This window comes from Condylura cristata, unplaced genomic scaffold, assembly GCF_000260355.1.
Source record: "Condylura cristata isolate star-nosed mole 26May11 unplaced genomic scaffold, ConCri1.0 scaffold00026, whole genome shotgun sequence".
In the NCBI taxonomy this organism is placed as follows: Eukaryota; Metazoa; Chordata; class Mammalia; order Eulipotyphla; family Talpidae; genus Condylura; species Condylura cristata.
In genome coordinates, this window is record NW_004567127.1 from 20,155,821 (window position 1) to 20,162,277 (window position 6,457).

Consider the following 6,457-nt stretch of genomic DNA (forward strand, 5'->3'; position numbering starts at 1 on the left):
TTTCTGATAGATATGTAGTGATATGTGGTTTATTTTACTTTTTTTTTTTTTACTATGATCTCAGCTTTTGTTGTAGTTGCTGTGTATCAGCCTGTTCATATAGCATAAAATCCTCTTTCTATTCCTCTTGTCTAGGACAGAAACTCCTCCAAGGGCCAAACCAACAGAACAAGAGACTTCAGTGACCACTGGCTCAGTGGCAACTACTAGAAATTTTTTTATCATGAGCCTTTGGAGGTCCTCTCTGCCTGGCATTTTGATGCTGTCAGTGTGGGGGTTATTCCCCAATGGGATGATATTCCTGAATCCCAGATTTGAGTTATGGCTGCTTGGTAGCAGCAGTACTGTTCCATATGGAAATAATGTTCTCCTGAAACTGGACAGTGACCTCAGCCCAAGATGGCCTCTTTGGCTGTGACCTATTCCCCCCAACATGACCAGAATGAGAATCTCCCAGCAACAGGTTGCCAAGCCTTTCTGCAGTTAACAGTCCACTCGTCACCATTATCTGCATCATCCATCACATGGGTGCAATTTCTTCTTTGGAGAGATGAACATCACTGTGGCCTGTGAGGTCCCTGAGATTTGCTGTGTGACTGAAAAATCTCCAGAACTGCTCCACAGAGGCAAAGGTGCCTATCTGTTTGATATTCTGTTCATAGTTGCGTGAGCTGGTGGGACAACTAGGGGCTCTACAGCACTACCAGAAAGTGTAGTTATCCTGCAGGGGATGTGTTACCAGCCCTGAGACAACTACCTTGCTCTTAACTGCTGTTCTGATGTTTCCTGTTCCATTTTTTCCTTCTTGCCATCTTTTTTTTTTTTAAGTTTATTTATTTATGCAGAGGTGGGAGGGGTGAAAGGATTCACCAGAGACAGGCTGGGAAGCAGAACAGACCATATCTATTGAAGTACACTGCTGAGGTGAGCAGTGGGTGAACCAGGAGAGGTCTGCTGCACTACGTGGGTCAACTTCCGGGCTGGTGATGGAACTCGTGCAGAGCTTCATAGTACTATGCTTTAACTGGTTGCACCACCAGGCCCCTAATCATCTATCTGCTGTTTTCTTCATTCAATCATGGGTCTGTTATGCAAACCATCCCAGGCCTGGCAGGTTCACTGTTGATTTGGGGTAAATGGAAGAAACATCTTAAAGCTAAATATATCTGACATGTGTCTAAAACAGGGGCCCAGATATACAGGCGAGCAGAGGAAAAACAAAAACAGAAAGATGGAAAGACAAGAATTGTAGCTGAGCCTACTAGCTCCCTGTATTGTTGTACATGAAAGGCACTTTCAAAGTTATCAACCATCTGTTGTTTGCTAAATGTCTGAGGGTGGAAAACATAACTGATACATTTCAAGGTTAAGGGCTGTCTGTTGTTGGAAGATGAAAAAAACCTGAGTTAATGCATTTTCCTTATCGTGCTTAATATTGATAGCATCATCTTTTGTTGTTGTTAAAAGGTAGTATAAAGCACTTTTACTGCAATAATAGAACTTAAAACTACCAGGTCATTACACAGGATGACAAAGGGTAAGAGGGCAAAAGCCAGGGAACTGTGATGTCAACAGGGGTAAAGAACAGGAGATGGTGAAGGTGTGATAACCAGAATTGTTTTCTTCTAAGAGCATATAGGACACGGCCTTAACCAAAAAGCTAAGAAGAGAGAAACATCACTTCCTTGCAAACACTTAAGGATTTATTTGTCTTGATGGCTGGGTTTTCAATGGTGTTACTTGTTTACAAACAGCAATTAAGTTCAAACTCCTGATTAAAGTTTTAAAATTTGGAGAAGAAGTTTGGAGAGCTATGAGATTACAAGTCTTGAATATTCATTGGCTAAACTACAGGGTAAGTGGAGGAGCCGGGACATAAACTTTGGAGATCTTCCCTGGTCTGGGGACTGGTAACTGCTTTGTCCAACAGCAGAGTGAAAACAACCTGCTTTTCAAGGGCAAAGATAGAAGGGGAGGTAGGGAAAGGCAGAGCGGGCAAAGGCTTGCTCCTTTCACCTCGCCTTCTTCAATTTTGGTAGGACTTTCGGTTCAACCCTGGACCCTCTTTCAACTTGGGAGAATAATTTGGCCCTCAACAGCATCTCAATTTTGCAATAAATTTGCCGTACTGTTACAGGGTGGCCCAGAGTGAACTGGGCCGCCTGTCTGTGGCGCCTCACCTGCACGTTCACAATTCGGTTATAATGCAGGTACACACAAAAGGGTCAATAGCGGGTTTATTTACAAAAGGTGAAAGAAATAGGAAACAACCCAGGGAAAGAGAGCGGGATACAAAGTAACTGCAATACCTTACAGCTATGCTGACTGAACACACAGAATCACATGGTCAGGAGAGCCATTTCCCGAGCCAGAGAGTGCAAGATGCAATCGTGCCCTATTTATCCCCCAAAGTCCCAGAATTCCTGCTAGCTCCGCCCTTGGGTCCTCACTGTTCTCTCCCTGGTACTGCTGGGAGTTGTAGTTTCCAATCAGTGGAGTCGGGGGGTAGAGTCCAGAAAGCTGGAGTAGGGGGTGGAGTCCATAAGACTCTTCAGAGTTCCTTTAAGACATTCTTCCCCTTAACAGTACAGTGAGAATAATGTTTAATATACAACAGATAAGAATTTCATCCAAATAATACATATTCTTGTAGATTCTCCCACTCCATTTCCTGTTCTAAAGCTAACCCATTATTTGTGCTGTTAAAACTTAATTGAAAAACTACATCTATAAAACTGAGACTTCACTCCAAAATGAAAACAAAATGAGTCACTTGAGGCTTACGGCATATAGTTCGGTTAACACACATACAAGGAGAAAGTGAAGAGCAAAACTGGGTGATAGAACACATTGTGGGGATAGTTAGTTTTACAGTGTAGAAGAACGATTTGTTGACAAAACTGTCCTTCCTCTTTTAAATAGCACCTTTGCCGAAATCAGTGGAGCATGTCTGTGTCTCTTGGGTTCTCCATTCCATTTCATTCTATTGATCCTCACAGAAATTTTTGCATAAACATGTATGTCTAGGAAAACCTTGAGTAGGATTTTGATGTTTGTACATTAAATCAAGTCAATTTGAGAACTGCTGTCTTTACTATGTTGAGTCTTCCAATTTGTGAACAGTCTTTCCATCTATTTAGATCTTCTTTGACTTCTTTCATTGGCATTTTATTTTTTTTCAGCATAAAGTTCCTGTACATTTTTTGTTAAGTATATTTACTGAAGTATTTAATTTCCTTTAGAGTGATATGTATGTTAACTTTTAAGAAGTTTTCACTTTCTTAGTATATAGAGATCAGACTGAGTTTTTCTTTTATTCACTTCATCTGCATGACTTTTGTCTTCATTACATTAATTAGAATATCAACACTATATTAAATGAGAAGAGTGGATATCTTGCCTTTTCCCCAAATATAGGAGGAAATCATTGAGTCATCATTAAGTATAATGTTAACTGTAGATTTTTTGTATGTATTCCTTATCAAATTGGAGTAATTTATCTGTAATTCTGATATTCTAAGAGCTTTTTTTGTAAAAGCATGTGATTGAATTTTGTCAAATTCTTTCCTCTGTGTCAATTGATATTTTTTCTTTTTAAGTCTTGTTGCTAAGATGGATCACACTTATTTTTCAAACATTAAATCAGCCTTGCATACCTGAATAAATTGCTTTGTCATGATATACAGGTCTTTTACACTTTCTTGGATGTGGCTTGCTAGTATTTTGTTGAAATTTTTGTGTCTAATTTGTTAGAGCAGCTTTTAGTTATTTTTGTTTCTGTTTTTGGATTTAGTTATTTTTTTGTTACTGTTTTTGGATTTAGTATCAGGGTAATCCTGGCCTCTTAAAATGAGTTGGAAAGACTTCCCTCTCCCCCATTCATAAAATTTTTCTTATTCACAAAAATTACAGAATAGACCAGTTTTCTTGGATAGTCTTAAATTGGTGTTAATGATTTGGTGTTAATTTTCTAGTGAACACTTTGGACCTGGCAGTTTTTCATGAACTTTACATTGTGAATTTTAATGGTATAGAGATATTCAGATCATTTCATGTGCGTGTTAATGGTTTACAGTTTGAGATATTAGCCCATTTCTTTTTTAAATAATCTTTTTTAAAAAAGATTTATTTATGTATGCCTACAGGACTGGGGTACAGGCCAGAGGTGTGGGGGGTGAGAGGAATGGGGAGCAGACAGGCAGATTGACTGAAGTACACTGCTGAGGGGAACGGCGGGAGAGACAGGTCTGCTGCGCCATGTGGATCACCTCCCTGGCTGGGAATCAAACTTATGCTGAAATGTCTGCATCTAGCTTCATATTCATAGTGCTGCGTTTTAACCTGTTGTACCACCAGGGAGGGCCTGAGATATTAACCCATTTCTTAAAATTTATGAGAGTAAAGTTATTTGTTATATTCCTTTTGTCCTTTCAGTGGTTGTAGTTGTGAAGTTCACTATTTTATTCCCACTGTTGTCTTTTTTACTTTTGCTAATCTTCCTAGGTTCATCAACTTTTCTCTCCAAGAGCCAGCCTTTTGTTTAATGACTTTCTCTGCTGTTTTCAACTCCATTGATTTATACTTTGATTCTGCTTTGAGTTTGTTCTTTTTATAGGTTGTTGAGTTAGGAGTAAAGTTATTAGGCTGAGATCTTCCCTTGTTTTTATGCAAGGTGCCCTTGGTAATTAACTTTCCTTATCAGTATTCTTTTAAGATTTATTTACTTATGCATATAAGAACTGGAGTACACACCAGAGGTGTGGGGGATTGAGAGGATTCACCAGAGACAGAGTGGGGAGCAGAACAGGCAGATCTACTGAAATACACTACTGAGGGGAGCAGTAAGTGGGTCAGGAGAGGTCTGCCTCGCCAAGTGGTTCAGCTCCCTGACACAAAAACTAACTCATGCTGCAGTGGCTGCAAATAGCTTCATCATGCTGCACTTCAAACCCTTGTGCCACCAGGGAAGGCCTCCTATCAGTACTCTTAATGGCATCCCACACATCAGTATATTTTATGCAAATTGACATTATGTACTTTTATTTTTTATTATTAAGTGTATTGTTTAAATACACTTAGAGATTTTTCTGTTGTCTAGCATTTATTTTTTAATCTGATTCTATTATCATCAAATAATGTGTTCTAAAGATTTCGTAACTTAGAATGTGTTGTCTTGACGAATGTCCTTTAGATATTTAAGGAAGAAAAACGTATATTGTTATTGATTCTTAAATGTTTATATTTACTTGCCCTACCCACCATGTTCTTATTGATCCTCTTCAACACTTGATACATTAGAGATCATTTTTGCCAATTTGATGGATAAAAATTGGTATTTTCTGTGGCCTCCATTCTCATTTGCATCAGTATTAAAAAGGTTGAACATCTTTTCAGGTTTATTAGTTGTATGTATTTCCTTCTAAGTGCAGTGACTCCATGTAGCAGAGTATCATTATTATTCAAACGTTGCCTTGAATTTCTCAGACTTGCAGTAAGGTGTAATTGTTTGTGGCCAGCTGATTGGATTCTAGCCACATGGATATGAGGACAAGAGGGCTAAGCCTCTTCCAACTCTGGCTTTAATACACCCAATGCGGTGCAGTCTTTCTATGTGACATCCTCTTTAGACACCATGTGCTCCAAATGGCTCAACTACACAACGGAAGAAAACGATACAAACTCTTACTTATGCTAATGTTAATATAGAAAATGTGTTAAGGAAAAAACAGAAATGGCAATAACGATTAAATGCATCCAGTTACTGATTAACTACCTGTGCCCTAGTGCATGATATCAAGAGAAACGCTGCTGCAGAGACAAACAGTATCTACATATAAAAGAAAATAAACTGCCCAGGTAGGACAAGCATATTTAATGATGGAAAAATCACAATCCTCAAAATGTTCTCTACATTTCAAGTTGACAATTTTTCTTCTCAAAATTTTGACTTTAATTCTATTTCTATGTGATTACTGTTGCTGGTTGCTCATTTTTATTGTTTGCAAAATCTTGGCTTATGGTACTGTACAGGTCACAGAAACCTAAGGTATGGATTTGTTTTTATTTATCTAATTGGGGTGTTGTATTTTTAAGATAAAAGGATTTATCACTAAGAAAATCACATTGTCTCCTAATAATCTTCCTGTTCTCTTGGCTGGTTTCAAGGATTTGGATGTGATGTACGTGAGACCTTTTCATTTTATCTTGTAGTTCTAGTTTGACAGTTTTCAGCAAGAAGTCAAATAGTAAATGTTTTAGGGTCCTGCGGTTGGTTATGCCCACTTAAGTCTGCCATACTAGCACAAAAGGTATGTAAATAAAAATAGAATAAACAGGGCCCTCCCTGGTGGCGCAACAGGTTAAAGCACAGTACTGAGAATCTAAAGCCGCTTCCGCATGAGTTCAATTCCCGCCTGCCCCATAGGTGACCACATGGTGCAGCAGACCTCTCCTGACC

General features: G+C 38.8%; 1 pseudogene; it reads right to left on the bottom strand.

Annotated features, from left to right (window-relative positions):
• Positions 1-319: 319 nt before the first annotated feature.
• Positions 320-813, bottom strand: LOC101621354 (annotated as a pseudogene).
• Positions 814-6,457: the final 5,644 nt, after the last annotated feature.